The sequence below is a fragment of the Gopherus evgoodei genome, chromosome 9 (genome assembly GCF_007399415.2).
Source record: "Gopherus evgoodei ecotype Sinaloan lineage chromosome 9, rGopEvg1_v1.p, whole genome shotgun sequence".
Lineage (NCBI taxonomy): Eukaryota > Metazoa > Chordata > Testudines > Testudinidae > Gopherus > Gopherus evgoodei.
Window position 1 is genome coordinate 37,463,929 of NC_044330.1, and position 16,981 is coordinate 37,480,909.

General features: G+C 46.5%; 1 protein-coding gene across 1 annotated transcript in view; it reads left to right on the top strand.

The window, feature by feature from the left end:
• The first annotated feature begins 14,384 nt into the window (after nt 1-14,384).
• Nucleotides 14,385-16,981, top strand: part of CUL3 (cullin 3) — a 113,829-nt gene continuing 111,232 nt past the window's right edge. The window contains exon 1 of the mRNA XM_030574653.1: nt 14,385-14,749. The gene's annotated coding sequence lies outside the window, so the exon portion shown is untranslated. The remainder of the gene's footprint in view (nt 14,750-16,981) is intronic.

Below are 16,981 nucleotides of genomic sequence, written 5' to 3' on the forward strand. Positions count from 1 at the left end.
TACATCAGCCCTAGTACCTGATACAGCTTCATGACTGAACCACTTGCAAATCCGGCGTATTGGCTGGAGAAGGGGTTGTGAGTGAGGATTACTCTGGCTTTATGTGGATGAAATGAATTTCTCCCTGTATGCAAGAGGGCTTTAAAAATGTAACTTTTCCCAGCATTAAGTGTTTAATAGCCCCTACTGTAGCTCTTCCAGAATACACAGCATTTCCATCTATTAAAATTACTCTCCAAACCAGGAAACCTTTAAAAACAAACAAGCAATGTTCAGAAAGCAAAACACACACATGACCTCTTATGCTATCTGTATCCTCAAGCAGAGAAAGTTTAGCTGTATTTATCTTGCAGACACATTAAGATTAACAGAATTTCTAAAGGATTTTTAAAAGTGAAAATTTATTAGCATTTTAAAAGAACCTATTTTTCACCAAACTCAGACTATGTTTTTAAGAGCAACTAAATTGGCTTTTAGAAACTATTGCTCATAAGCACAGAAAACTTATTAAAGAACCTAGAGGCTGTCATTTTGGAAGGAAGTGGCAGCTGGGAGGATTTCAGAAAATTCACTCTGTAAGTAACAGGAGATTTGAGGGGTTACATTGAGCAATGTTTCAAAATGACCGAAAATATCAATGCCATGCACACATCCTCTGCCACCCAAGCAACACTTCAGTTAGCCATACACCTTCAGTGGCTTTACTGTCAGCACAAGCTGAAGACTTTTAATGTTGTTTTAAGGCAAATTGCAACGGGCTCACTTGTGAGCTACCTAATGTACCCAAACAGAAGAGGAAGAGGGCATAAGGCCCACTCTCCCTTCCCTGAGTGCTACCTTTACTGCTGCCTTAAGGAAGAGAAATCATTCTTCTTCCTGTACAGGGGCTGGCTCTGATTTCCAATGCACTCGCTAGCACAGCTGAGAAAGGGCTGGTGTAGCTTACTTCCCCATGGAGCCAGCAGGAACTGCATTTTAATTTTTATTCACAATTTGGCCCCCACTCCACTCCTGGGGCAGCAGAGCTATGTTCTGTCCCTTATTTAGGCTGGATTGCAAAATGACATGAAATCCTCCACATTAATCTTCTACTCCCACAAAACCATTCTGCTTCCTGTTTAGAGGAATTATGTCAGTCAAATCAGGTCAATTTAATTCAGAAATCTTTATTGGCAGGACAACCAATAAAGACATTGCTGGCCGGAGGTTTAAAGGACGGTAACAATGACTCTCTGGCTGAAGTCAATACAATCATCAAGTGGCCACTTACATTGTAGACTCCACTCTAGCATTTGAGTTTTATCCCCTTCATTCATGCAGTATTATGGCATTCATAGATTTTTAAGACCAGAAGGGACCAGTATGATCATCTAGTCTGACCTGCATAACATAGGCCATAGAACCTCACAAGTAATTTCTGCATTGAGTCCCTAACTTCTGTTTGAGCTATAGCATATTTTTTAGAAAAAGACTGGGTCTTGATTCAAAGACATCAAGTGATGGAGAATCTACCACAACTCTAGGTAATTTGTTCCAATGGTTATTTACCTTTGGTGTTAAAATTTTGCATATTATTTCTAGTCTGAATTTGTCTAGCTTCAACTTTCAACCATTGGAACATGTTATACCTTTCTCTGCTAGACTGAAGAGCCCATTATCAAATATTTGTTCCCCATGAACATATTTATAATTTGTGACCAAGTCACCCCTTAACCTTCTCTTTGTTAAACTAAATAGATTAAGCTCCTTGAGTCTATCACTATCAGGCATGTTTGCTAAGTCTCTAATCTTTCTTATGGCTCTTCTCTCAATGCTCTCCAATTTATCAACATAATTTTCAATGGTAGGCCCCAAAACCAGAGAATTTTCCAGCAGGGGTCACACCACTGCCAAACACAGAGGTAAAAAAATCTCTCCACTTCCACTCACAATTCCCCTGTTTATGCATCCCAGAACTGCATTAGCTGTTTTTGTTCATAGCATTATGCTGGGAGCTTATTTTCAACTGATTATACACGACACCCACATCTTTTTCAGAGCCTGTCTTCACTAGAAATGTTAAAGCACTGCCGCGGCAGCGCTTTAACATGGCTGCATAGTTGCGGCACCGGCGCTGGGACAGAGCTCTCCCAGCACTGTTAAAAAAACCACCTCCAAGAGGGGAATAGCTACCAGTGGAGCGGTAATAGTAATGAATTATGGGTTCTCTGTTTGCTAGTGTATTTGCAGTCATAGTGTGCCAAGTGACTGCAAATCCCATGGTGGATCTTGGAATAAGAGGTGGTTCCTGGAGCTAGAGTAGACCGGGTCCATTAAGGGCTATTTATTTATATTTCAGTTTCAAACTCACTTGAAAAAGTAAGGGAAGGTAGTGTAGGTTGTACAGCATTAGTATTTATTATTATAATATGCTTTGTCTGGTTAAACCTGTTCAGAGCCATGTGATGTACTAATTACAGCATCCTCATGATCTTTGCCTTTCACTCCATGAACTCTGACTGGCATTGGTCAGAACATGGTACAGATCTTGTTCTGCACGACTGACATTTATACTGGGTTGACTTGTACAGCACAAAATGATGCATAATGTTTTAAGGGAGTGTTATAAACAGATAGCTAAGGGTTAATGTCTCTTTCATCTGGAAAAAAAGTAACCTGAAGCACCTGACCAGAGGACCAATCAGGAAACAGGATTTTTTCAACTTTGGGTGGAGGGAAGTTGGTGTGTGAGTCCTTTGTCTTGAGTCTATCTCTTTCGGCTATGGGAGGATTTCTGTTTCCTGCTTTTTAATCTTCTGTTTTCAAGTTGTGAGTACAAATATAGTAAGACAGTAAGGTTTTTATTGTTTTCTTTGTATTTACATGGATATAGTTGCTGGAGTGCTTTGAATTGTATTTTTTTTGAATAAGGCTGTTTATTTAATATTTTTTTAAGCAAATGACCCTGTATGTGTTACCTTACTACAGAGAGACCATTTTTATGTATTTTTTTTGCTTTTTATACAAAGCTTTTTTTAAGACCTGTTGGAGTTTTCTTTAGTGGGGAACCCCAGGGAATTGAGTCTGTACTCACCAGGGAATTGGTGGGAGGAAGAAGTCAGGGGGAAATCTGTGTGTGTTAGATTTACTAGCCTGACTTTGCATTCTCTCTGGGTGAGGGGGGAAGAGAGATTAACTCTCGGTACTTCTGTTTTCCAAGGCTGGGAACGGGGAGGGTGGAGTCCCTCTGTTTAGGTTCACGGAGTTTGCTTTTGTGTATCTCTCCAGGAACACCTGGAGGGGGGAAGGGAAAAGGTTTATTTCCCTTTGTTGTGAGACTCAAGGGATTTGGGTCTTGGGGTCCCCAGGGAAGGTTTGGGGGGACCAGAGTGCCCCAAAACACTTTAATTTTTTGGGTGGTGGCAGCTTTACCAGGTCCAAGCTGGTAACTAAGCTTGAAGGTTTTCATGCTAACCCCCATATTTTGGACGCTAAGGTCCAAATCTGGGACTAGGTTATGATATGGTGTGCCGTGGTCAGATAGAGAGAATCCAGAAGCCAGTAGGAATATTATATTTTTCTTTTCTCTGCTAGGGGCTTTTTAGCATTTTTTTCCAGGTGAAAGAGACATTAACCCTTAGCTATCTGTTTATGACAGGGAGTAACTGGAATAAGCTACACCAGTAGAAATCATGCTGCACTGATGGAAACCCTGTCTACACTAGGGGTTTACACGAGTGAAGTTAGGTCATTGATAGATAACTTGACAAAGTAGGGGTGAGACTGCATCTTAGTCACACTCCTTTTTATTACCTGAAAACTTTTCTGCATTTTGTTTGTTTTTTATTTTGAAACTGATGGATTGATACATGGATTTAAATTATAATTATGTCGTGTTTTACCATCACTTCTGTTTTGTAGCAGATTTAAATATAGACTAGTAAAGCTTTATGAAGCAAGCAAATATCTTTACTCCTCCTTTTTTTTTTCTCCATGTCTTCACCATCACAGAGAAATCAGATTTGGTTCACATGTTGGTATGTTGTTACTACATTTGAACAAACAGGAAGATAAGCCTCCCCTCCCCCCCAATCCTGAAAAAGCTTGGGTACACATCAAACTTTAAACACATGAATACTTCCATTAAAGTCAATAGGAATACTTATATTAAGTTATGCATGTGTATAAATGTTTATCAGGTTGATCGCTGTGGCCCAGATTCAAAGAAGTATTTAGGATCCTAACTTCCATTAAACTCAATGATAGTTAGGAGCCTAAATACCTTTTGGATCTGGGTCTACCTTGACTGTACAGGGGAAATAGAAAAACTGACCATCAAAAAGTGCATCAAGTAAAAAATTCTAAAAAAAAAAAAGAAATATTTTCACTAATCTTATTCATTTACAGTAATCTTAGGAGCTGTGTATAACAATAGCAAATAAAAATAATTTCAAAATGTGTGGTCTTTTTAAAAAGTCAATAATATCTCTTTAAATAGTTGCAGGTTTGCTTTGAATTTGAATTTCTGCATTATTATAGAAGTATCTGGGGCAATGTTAGTAACTTCTAGCACAGGAGTGGGCAAACTTTTTGGCCTGAGGGCCACATTTGGATGGGGAAATTGTATGCAGGGCCATGAATGTACAGCTGAGGCAGGAAGTTGGGGTGCGGGAGGGAGTGCAGGGTGTGGGAGGGGGTGTGGTGTGGAGGAAGGAGCTCAGGGCAGGGGGTCGGGGTGCAGGAGGGATGTGGCAGGGGGTTGGAGTGCAGGGGGGTGCAGAGAGCAGGATGGGGCTCAGGGCAGGGGGTTGGGGTGCATGGAGGGAGCTCAGGGCTGGGGGCTGGAGTGCAGCAGGGGGCTCAGGGCAAGGCTTTGGGGTGCAGGAGGGGTTTGGGGTGCAGGTTATGGCCCGGTGCTGCTTTCCTGGAGCACCTCCAGGATGGCAGCAGCGTGCACCTGGGCCTGCCCGCCTGCCTGCCCTGGCCCTGCGTCACTCCCGGAAGCAGCTGGCACCACATCCCTGCGGCCTCTGGGGTGGGGAGCAGAGGGCTCTGCACGCAGCCCTTGCCTGTGGGTACCGTTCCCAGCCAATGGGAGCTGCGGGGGCGGTGCCTGCAGGCAAGGGCAGCGCGCGGAGCCCTCTCCCCGCCCCCCTCGCTCCCCCAGGAGCCATGGGTATGTGGTGCTGGCCGCTTCCAGGAACAGCGAAGGTTTGACAATCCTGCAGGACAGATCTAAAGCCCTGACGGGCCACATAGTTTGCCCACCCCTGTTCTAGCAAGTTAAATTTGTGGGATACTGTTCTGAATTAATTTTTTCCTTGTTTGGATTAAATTCTTTGTGCCTCCTTAATCTGTGATAATTTTGCTTCCACATGGATTTAAATCTTCTTCTTCTTCTTCTTTATAGAGAAGCAGACACAGCTACTGAGTCTATAACTGCCACCCTCTATATTCCTCAGACGTGCATTCCAATACACTCTTTTATCCTGCTCTGGGCCCTTAAAAAATGTAGCAGAGCTTTTTTAACGTTACTCAATTTCCTGATATGCTCACTAACCTCCTGTTTGTATGTTTTATCACCTTCAAGCTTCTAAACTTTTCATAAAGAGCCTTTTTCTCCTGGGAACACTGCCAACATTTCAAAATCAGGTGATCGACTATTTCTTTAACCTTACGTGTATTACATAACTCATCTTAGTGTCTATTCAATAGATACAAATTATTATTCAAACCGCAGTGACCAGTTAAAAGTCTAAATATGAGTACCATACTTCACTGATTTGGTCAGAACTTTGGAATAGTGCATTATCCTCTATTTTGGGGCATATTTCATAGAATCAATCTTCTTCCCCTTTTCTTTGTGGTCACAATTCTTGCTATTCCTTTTAAAATCTTTTTTTAATTAAACTTTTAAATTCCTGAATACTGAGAGAAATTTTTATATCATTTTCTCCATGTTTAAAAACATTTTTTGCTTCTTTATCTACCATTTCATTCAGGTATCCTTGCATGCACTGGAATCCACGCTAGTACTGTGTTCATGCCCAAGCACACAAACTCTGTTGTCAAAAACAACATTTCATTATTAGATCACCCCTGCTTTATGGATTGACATCTTCCATTAGGATGCTTTTTAAGAGTTAGGCCATGTCTACACTAACAAGCTGACAATGGCACAGCTGTACCGTGCAGCTGTGCCACTGTAAGGCCCTGTCTACTCTGGCAAGTTTCTGCACAGTAAAGCAGTTTTCTGCTCTGTAGCTCCCAAGGTGTAAACACTGTAAAGCCACTTAGTGTGCAGAAACTGCGTAGTTGTAGTGCTTTAAAAAAACCACCCCGAGAGGCGTACAGCTTTCTGAGCCAGGGCTAAAGCGCTGCAGTGCCAGTGTAGACATGGTGGCGATTACAGTGCTGTGATTGGCCTCCAGGAGGTGTCCCACAATGCCTGTTCTCACCTCTGTGCCCATTGGTTTGAATTCTACTGCTCTGCCCTCATGTGACCAACCGTCATCCCCACCCCATATTCCTTTGCAAATTTGAAAGTCCCCTTCCTGTTTGGTCGGTGATGCGTGCAGTGGTCTCAGTCCTTCTTTCCAGGTGGCCATACTTGCTCCACGCACCAGGCAATCCCCCGCTTGGAGCAATGCCGAGCTGCAGGACGTCATCAGCATTCGGGAAGAGGAAGCAGTCCAGTCCCAGGTGCGCTCCAGCCCTAGGAATTATGATGCCTTCAGACAGATTTCATGATGCATGAGAGAAAGGGGCCATGACCAGAACACATTGCAGTGCAGGGTCAAAGTGAGGGAATTGCAGAACACCTACCCACGAGCTGTCAGTTCTACAAAGAGCTGGATGCAATACTCGGTAGCGACCCCAGCTCCATTACAAAGACCACTGTGGATACTTCAGTGGCTCATGTGCCAGTCGAGAGTAGACTGAGTCAGGAGGAGGAAATCTTGGATGAGGATGTGGAAGGGGAGAGGGACCTAGAGGCAGAGGATGATTCAGAGGCCAGAGATGCATGCAGCCAGGAGCTCTTTTCTACCTCAGAGGAGCCTAGCCAGTCACAGCAGTCAGATCTTGGTGAAGTGCAAACAGGAGAGGAGGTCCCTGGTAAGTGGATCTGATTTTGGGAATTGCTTGAGCGAGTTGTTGGGGGCAGTAGGGTTGCAGAAAGCAGGCTTGTCTCCCATTTCGACTTCCCCTAGAATGATATTCTGGTCCAGGAAGAAAGTCCCTGCTTGCAGCTTCCTGAACAGGCCAGTGTTCTGAAAGATGCATGCATCATGCACCTTTCCAGACCAGCCTGCATTAATGTCTGTGAAACACCCAGGGTGATCCACAAGCTCCTGGAGAACCAGTGAGAAATACCACTTGCAATTAATGTACTGGGTGCCTAGGTGGTCTGGTTCCAGAATTGGAATGTGCATGCCATCTATTGCCCCTCCACAGTTAGAGAAGCCCATTTGTGCAAAGCCATCCACAATGTCACGCAGGTTGCCCAGAGTCATGGTCTTTTGCAGCAGGATTAAAGGCCCTGCAGTCTTCCGTCAACACGAGTCCAATAGTAGACTTTCCCACTCTGAACTGATTAGCGACTGATTGGTAGCAGTCTGGAGTAGCCGGCTTCCACAGTGTGATCGCTACGCACTTCTCCAGTGACAGAGCAGCTCTCATTTTCGTGTCCTTGCGCCGCAGGGCTGGGTGAGCTCATCACACAGTCCCATCCTCATCCGAAAGTTCTGTAGCCACTGCTCGTCATCCCAGACGTGCATGATGATCTGATCCCACCGCTCAGTGCTTATTTCCTGAGCCCAAAAGTAGCATTCCACTGTGGCCAGCACCTCCGTGAATGCCACAAGCAATCTCATGTAGCTACTACATGTGGTGAGATCAATGTCACACTCTTCTTGCCTTTGTAGTTTAAGGAATAACTCCACTGCCACTAGTGATGTGTTAGTCAGAACGAGCAGCATACTGGTCAACAGTTCAGGATCCATTCCTGCAGCCTGAAGAGGCAAGGTGTGTAGTACACAAACCATTTAAAGATGGCACCAAATGCGGACGGAAGCACAGGGATTGCTAGGATGCAAAGCAATGCATCACGGGGCATTGGGACAGGACCCAGGGTGCCTTGTGACCCTCTCTGCTTTCCCACAAGTCTTATCGGCAGAAGAGAAAGAGGTGCTCTGTGGGATAGCTGCTCAGAGTGTATCGCTTTGAATACTGCTGCAAGTGCCGCACGCGTGAACAAGCTATTGTGCAGGCAGCTGATAGTGTGAACACACAATAGTGGTTTCCCTTCAGCGCCCTCTGAGCGGCACGTAACTGTCAGTGATGTAACTTTGGCAATGTAGACGTGCAAAGATAGCTCGTGTAAAGATTGCTCATGTAGCCATTCTAAACCTCCAACGAGCAGCGGTAGTTATGTCTCCCACCCACATAGCACTGTTGACACCAGCCGTTCTGTCAGTGTAACTTATGTCGCTCAGAAGCATGTTTTTTTCACATCCCTGGGTGACATAAATTAGACAGATAAAAGTGCTTGTGTAGACATAGCCTTACATACTGTGTATGATCACTCTCCCAATTAACACCTTGTTTTTCCACACACCTGCAGCAGTTTTCCTCTCAGACCAAATGGAAACTTTGAAAGTTGTTTTCAGATAACAATGGAAAGCAATTATCTACATCAACACCCCCTCCCACAACCCCTGTGCTCCTACTGACAATACCTATCTGCCATTCAACTGAAAGCCCACTGGCCGACACCCTGAGAGCTCAGAGCTATGATCGTGGGAGTCCTGGGCACATGGGACCACCACAACAAGCTGGTACTGAGAGCGTGCGGAGTTGGTTGATGCTATGCCCAGCTTATGAGACAGCTCATGGTGTCCGACACTATCAGGTGGTCCAGAGACATCTACACAGAACACATCATAGGACACTGCCAGTACCAGGTTGAGTAACTGCCAACCAGGGAAATAACCCACTTCCTTCCCTGACAAACCGAGGGACGCCCCCCACCCATGTACTTATTCTCTACACCAATACTGACTTGGACTCTTCATACATTCCATGCATGGCGTACCTGAGCCCATTTATCCACTGACGCTTTAAAAAGTTCCCCACCTCAATCTGGATCTATGCTGCTTATATGTACCATATGTACCTTGCGAATCTTTTAACCGATACTTGCAATCCCCTATAACCCAACCCCAACCCCAGATGTACAGTACCTTCCTTCTTGTGTAAATTTGATTTTAAAAATTAACTTTAATAAAATTTCTACATCTGCAGTACTTTACCCTCAAACTGGGGACTTTGGAAAAGTTGTCCTCACATACACATAGTGCTAACAGGGATCAGAGTGGGAGTGGAGAATTTCAATTCATATTGAAATGTATTTGCCACCCAATTAGCCCCTTGTTTAGCTTCACACCTTCAGCAACTACTTTCAGATCACTGCACTGAAGCAATAATCCTCTGCATTACAGACACACAGTATAAAAAACAAAAAAACCTAGACTGTAAGGAGGCTGAAATAAGATAAGTTTATTTAAGAACAGGGATACAATGCACATTTTCAATACACACTGCCATAAGAAAACAACCTTCAAAACCTTCTGCTATTTCCATTCACTGAAAAGCCGCATGAATTTCCTTTAGTTCTACTTTGTGAATCTTCTGGACAAAATGATAGCCTCTGTAAAGTAGTCAGAACCACTGGTGCTGTAAAAATATTGACACTACACCGGGTATTTTTTGTCAGGGGCAAGGAATGCTATTTGGTGACTTCAGCTTAGCAGGTCTTTATTTACAGCCTTTGTATAGGAAGAAAGGGATTGCAAGATAAAAGTAGAATTGTTCAACTGCCTTACATAAATAGGTTACTTCAGCATCTTCTGTCATCCAACTCCCACCTAAAGCCTTATGAAGCAATGGTCAAGGAAATTAAAATGGCAAGTTTAGGATGTTGATTCAGGGCATACAAGAAGGAGGTAAAAAAACTCACATCTTTTTAGGATAGGAACCAGGTAGAATATAATTTGGAATTACAATATTTCAGTTATTCTGTTTCTAAATGCAGAAATTTAGAAATAATCTATTTTATATTTTTGAATGTTTATTTTGATGCTTTTAGTGGCCCCAGCAGGCCTCCTAGATGTCAATGGGATATATGTTGAAAATGACTGTAGAATATTGTTGGGGGGAGGGGGGATTGGCATGGGGCATATGAGAACTGTCAATAAAATAGCAAAATAAAACTTACCTCATTGTGTCATATTTTACTAATCCTGTAATGACTTCAAAGGAACTTTTGCTTGTCGGGATTGCAGGATGGGATTCCGAATGTAATACAATGAAAACCTACTTTCCGCCCTTCCCTCCCCCTTTCAAAATGCAGGTATTACATAGGTTTTGTTGAAGCCCCTTCACATTTTTCCAGCTATATATAGTTCTGCATTGTTATCAAAATATCTTTTCAATAGATTTTAGGTGTTACAATTGAGGGAATACATCTTTTTTGTTGTTTCTAAAGCCTTTCAAAAAAGAGAAATGATTATAGTCCCATACATATCCTCAATGTATCACACAAAATTCATGCAAAGCCTAAAACAGGCATCAACTTCTTCAGACTATGATAGATGGATTTATGTAGCTGAAAAGAAATTATTTGATTTTTTTTCTTTGTACTGCCTTTTAAATAGAGAAGAATTTCTTTCTCCCACCCTAACACAGGCAGCTTCCATTCTGAGTTTCTTTTCAAATGCAGAATGGTACAGAATGAGACCATGCAAACACAGAACTCTCTGATACAAGCAGCCAAGGCTCTGATTCTTCCCCCATTCAAATTAATGGCAAAACTCGCACTGATTTCAGTGTGTATGACTGGGCCTTAAAAGAAACAAAGAAACTTATTTTTTAAATTAAGAAATGGTATTCTTGTGTAAATAAACCAAAAACTTGCTTTTCTGTAATTTTTAAAAGAGAAAAGTTATGTTAATGTTAGGAATGTAGAAAATATATTGTATTAAGGCCAACCTTTTAATGCTTCTGATACCCTCAGCAACATTTTGAGTAATGCTAGAAAGTTTTTCAGCAGGTATACAAGACATCATGTCACTTAGAAAATACTAGTAAAAGCAGCATGCCTGTCATATTGTTAGAAAGAAATTGTTAGAGTCATTGAAGTGAAAGTATTTTGTGTAGGTCCTTATACTGTGCTCATCACTGTAGTATTGGAGTACCTCCCAACAGTGCATTTAACCATGTGACCTTCAGATCATCCTAGTCACTCTCCATGCTGAGCTATTCTCTACCTATTAGAGCAGGCATTCCTGGCCCTTATACTGCAAGCTTGAATACTAGCGTGAAGGAGGCTAGGAGTGAATAGACGGTAGAAGCAGTCATGGCATATGAACCTGAACCCCTATTACTGAAGGGTATTTCCCAAAAACTAGTTATTACTTTATTTATTGTAGGAATATTTGAAGATATATACATAAGATAGCTGGCATTGACCAAGATGGGCATTAGTGCTACTAGCAGTTCATAGGTCAATCTTGCTGTTCTTCACCCACCCATCTCCCCTCTGATTGACACTACTGGTACTCAAAGAGCAATTCCAGTGGTCCCTTGGGTGAGCACAAGACCTTACATTTAGCAAAACTGCTTTATTTCTACTACAGATGGGAGCAGAAATTAGAGTTGCACAGGGGGATTCTGCACACCTGTTCGTCGCAGAGCTGGAATGCAGAGAGAAGTAAGCGGTGAGTTTCATTGAAGATCCTCTGTACTTCAAACCTGCATGGGCAGAACCTCAGGCAACAATTCTTACTCTTAATAATTTTAGTAAGTAAGAACCAGCAATATTATTGAGTCTTGTATAGTGCCAAATAATCTTACAGTGCAAAATACAGCTAAAGTTAGGAAAGATTCCCAAGGAGAACAGACATGGTTATAACTTCATTTTTAAATCATCAGCCCTCCTCTAGTTACGTTGGGATTGGGCATTTGACTAACCTGAGTTACTATTTGTGGAGCTCCTAAAAAGAAGTGAGTCTTTAGGAGTGACTAGAATGAGAAAATGAGAGCCTGGTACACTGGGCTAGTGAGGTTGCCCTAAGCATAAGGGCATATCATGAAAGAAAGCACAAAAACAGTAGCAGAAGACATTGTGCTAGAGCAATCGGCAGTAGTGGATGCTGCCCATTTTTGCAGGCACCAGAGATCCAAACTGCAATTTAAAGTAGGATCTTTCTCCTAACCCTTTGAACTTCTTGCAAGCAAAATTCTTAGTTTAGACTTAATTGGCAGGGTTGGATTCATCTACTAAGCTCCCAGATGAGGACGACAACACTGAAATGTCTGGGGACCATATTCTTCATATTGGCAGTCAGAAGAAAAACTTTGCCTCTCCTACCACTTGACTTTTATTTTTGGTTGTTAATGAAAAGTGCTTTAAGAACTAGACATTATTCTCTAGAAACTGTACTTTTGAAAAGGGCTGAATGGTACTGTACTTTAGTCATGCTGAAATCATTAAGATTCGTTGTTGTTGTGCTGCTGTTATATAATTTTTCCTTTCGGTGTATACTTAATACTGATCAGGAGATTAAAAACGTCCAGTAGAGGTACTTGCATTAGTCTCAATGGGCAGTGGTTGTTTTAAACTGAAGGCAACAAATAGGTGAAGAAACTATTACAGAAGGCAAACTAGCTCACAGGATATTTGTACCTATGTACCTTCAGTGCCAAAGTTTTACAGGTTTTGCTACGAAACTGCTAAGTGGTATAATGATCTTAGGTATTTTTCAGACTAGTACACTATCATAAGAAGAATTATGCTCCTGTGGTTAGGGTCCAGATTGGGAATCAACACTAGGAGTAATATTCCTGCCTGTGCCTGTGTGGGATTTTGGGCCTAGTCACCTAGGCCCAAATTTCAAGTGTCTACTAACTTTTTGTTGTTGTTTTTGAGTGACCCACCTGAATGCCAGAAGCACTGAGCAATTGAACCTGCCATTGACTTGCAAAATCTGATATTTACAAAACATCCATCTCTGTTATATAAACTGTCCTAATTTGCAAGTGACCTATATTTAGCCTCACTCTCACACAGGTATTGCTTCAGGTGGCATCTTCATTTCTCAAGCATATGTAGTGATTAGCAAATTTAAAAAAGGAAAAATAAATGTATTTCAACATGACTATGAGTCTTCCAAGGAGTACAACACCCATGAGTGCCATGACTCAGTGGGGCAAAATTAACTGCAGGGAAACTTCAGGTTGATAAATATCAGGAAAAGGCACAATATGCCTGTGCAGTTCTTTTCTTGGCCTGTCTTTTAAAGAGACTGTTTGCTTTTGCCCTGTCCATACAGGTTTGAAAGGAGTTAAGGGCCTATGTTTAAGACTGTGTCTACATTTTACTTTGTTTCCTTTAGATTTTCCACCCTTGCTATTATTGGGCATTAGTTAGTGTTGCCAAACTACCAGCATATTAATAACCATCTCAGCACAGGTCTAGCAATCCAATGCCTAAAATCTTGGTGAATGCTGGCATCTACCTCATTTATGCTACCAATTGCATGATTATTACCAACATGGGAGCTGTCTCAGTGATAGCAATAGACAGACAAATTTCAGGACAACTATTGCCAACTCCAAGTGTTCAAACATCACAAGTCAGATCCTCCTCAATTGTAACTTAAAAAAAAATTTAATGCAGGGTCTTTTTGTTTTCTGTTCAGGCTGTGAACCTTAAGGTGAGCTCAGGTCACATATTCAACTCTCCCCTCCCCGACACATTTTTTTTAAAAAAGGACAGCTGTGAGTCTTCCATAGTCACCTGACTCCAGAAGCTGTGACTTTAAGAAAAACACCTGAGACGTGAGGTAAAAGGGCAAGAGCTTGCAAGGTGGATAATGTAGACAGGACCTAACGTCTGGGCCCGCTTAGCCAGTTGCTAACAATGTGAGGCACCCTAGTTCTAGATGGCCCAAAGCTCTGATTGCAATGAGTAGGGACAGCACTAGGCTCAGTATGTGGTTGTCTATGGGCCCAGAGAGGCTCCTGCCAGCCCCTGACAGACTCTCTACAGCAGTTGGGGCTGCTAAGACACCCCTTCCCCGAATCCCACCACCGCTCACTCCCCACAAACATAACCCACCCCCCGCAGGCCAGCCATGGCACCTTCTCTGCATTTGCCTCTCCCCTACTGCGCCCCACTCAGCCAATCAGCGGCCGCCTTTGCCCCACTGTGCTTTCTCTTCCTCCTTTCCCTCTCCTCCCGCCCCTTTACAGACGATGACAGCTGGGAGCGAAGTCTCGCGAGAGCTAGGCAGCAGAGCCCCCACCCCCTCGCCCGCCCTCGCCGCCGTGCTCCTCCCCGCGCCCCTCCTGCTGCCGCGGCCGGATCTGTCTCGGGGTGGGGGGGCGCTTGGCCCTGCGCACTGAGCGATGTTTGTCCGCCATCGCGGCGGACGAGGGTGAAGGAAACGCCGCCGCCGCCGCCGCTGGAGACAGGGGCCTGCGCCGCCGCCGCCCAGAACCCCCCGTAGCCGCCTCCCTTCTCACCGCCCCGCGCACCCCCGAGGCCGCCGCCCGGAGTGAAGGTCGCCAGGGGCTCCTGCCCGGGGTCTCCCCGAACCCCCACCCCCACCCCGCAGAGGCTCCGCTCGAGCCGGGTCCGAAGATGTCGAACCTGAGCAAGGGGACGGGCAGCCGGAAAGACACCAAGATGCGGATCCGAGCTTTCCCCGTGAGTACCCGGGCACCGGTTCCGCGCCAGGCCCCGGCCTCCGCCCGGCCGCAGGCCCCGCAGCCGCCCGGTCTGTCACCCTGCTCCCCGCGGGGGGCGGGCTGGGGGCGAGGGGGAGAAACTCCGGGGCTGGTGGGGGCAGGGAAAAGGGGCTGGGGAGCCGGGAGGAGGATGACACGCTCTGTGCCCCCATCTGTTATCAGCACAATGGAACCTGTCACCGTGGCCAAGCAGTGGAGGAAGGACCGGGACCGGGGGGGCGATGGCACGGGCGCTCACTGGGGACTGGGATCGGGACCGGGGGGGTGGTGGCACGGGCGCTCACTGGGGACTGGGATCGGGACCGGGGGGGTGGTGGCACGGGCGCTCACTGGGGACCGGGATCGGGACCGGGGGGGTGGTGGCACGGGCGCTCACTGGGGACTGGGATCGGGACCGGGGGGGTGGTGGCACGGGCGCTCACTGGGGACTGGGATCGGGACCGGGGTGGTGGTGGTGGCACGGGCGCTCACTGGGGACTGGGACTAGAGGGTGGCGGAACGGGCACTTACTGGGAACTGGGACCGGGACTGGGGAGCAGTGGCATGGGTACAGGCACTCACTGGGGACTGGGACTGCAGGGCGGCATATGGGCACTTACTCGGAACTGGGAGACGGTGGCCCGGGCACTCACTGGGGACTGGGACCGGGACTGCGGGGTGGTGGCCTGGGCACTCACTGGGGATTGGGACTGGAGCTGGGGGGCGGTGGCACGGGCACTCACTGGGGACCGGGACCGGGGGGTGGTGGCATGGGCACTCGCTGGGGACCGGGACTGGGGGGCAGCGGCACAGGCACTCGCTGGGGACTGGGACCGGGACTGAGGGGCGGTGGCACGGGCACTCACTGGGGACTGGGACCAGGACTGGGGGGCGGTGGCACGAGCACTCACTGGGGACTGGGACTGGGACCGGGGGGCGGTGGCACGGGCACTCGCTGGGGACTGGGACCGGGACTGGGGGGCGGCGGCACAGGCACTCACTGGGGACTGGGACCGGGACTGAGGGGCGGCAGCACGGGCACTCATTGGGGACTGGGACCGGGACCAGGGGCGGTGGTACAGGCGCTTACTGGGAACTGGGACCGGGACTTGGGGGGCAGTGGCATGGGCACGGGCACTCATTGGGGACTGGGACCGGGACTGGGGGGCGGCGGCACAGGCACTCACTGGGGACTGGGACCGGGACTGAGGGGCGGCAGCACGGGCACTCATTGGGGACTGGGACCGGGACCAGGGGCGGTGGTACAGGCGCTTACTGGGAACTGGGACCGGGACTTGGGGGGCAGTGGCATGGGCACGGGCACTCATTGGGGACTGGGACCGGGACTGGGGGATGGCGTACGGGCACTTACTGGGAACCAGGACTGGGGGGCAGCGGCACAGCACTCACTGGGGACCAAAACTGGGACTGGAGGGTGGCGGCATGGGCACTTACTGGGAACTGGGACCGACACTGGGGGTGGCAGTAGGGGCACTCACTGGGGACTGGGACCGGGATTTGGGGGGCTGTGGCAGCACAGGCACTCACTGGGCACTGGGACCAGCACGGGGGAGGAGGGGACAGTGGTGGCATGGGCACTCACTGTGGGCTGGGACCAGGACTGAGAGGGGGAGTGAGGTGAGAGAATGGGCATTTGTTTGAGGGAGAGGGGAGACAGCACAAACGGTTGCTGAGGGGACCAGCACACGCACTTACTGGGGACTGGCACCAGGGCAGGGGGGTGGCAGCATAGGCATTTACTGGGGTTGTGGGTGGTGGTGGTACAGGCCCTGAGGGCTGGGACTGGAGGAGGGGTGGCAGCACAGGCAGTCACTTGGGATTGAGGGGCAGCAGCACAAGCATTTACAGGGGATCGGAATTAGGGGAGTGCACATTACAGACAGTTATGGGGGACCCTCCATCACAGCAAGAAGCATGCAGAGGAACCCGCACCGGTGGTGGTTCTTCCCTCTTATGTGAATATGTTATGAAAATATATTTAATGCAGTTTCCAATGAAAGGCTCCCAGACAAGGAATCGGAAGTTATAGTTGTATGTAAACAAAATAAGGAGTCTTATAAATCCATCTCTGGGCTAGTTTTTCTGCATATGGGAGACTTCATGTTGCAGGGATTTTAGGTCAGATGATAAAATGTCAGGTGACATGAAGAGTTGGTAGCAACATAGCCTCTGTGTAACTTTCATAGGCTTG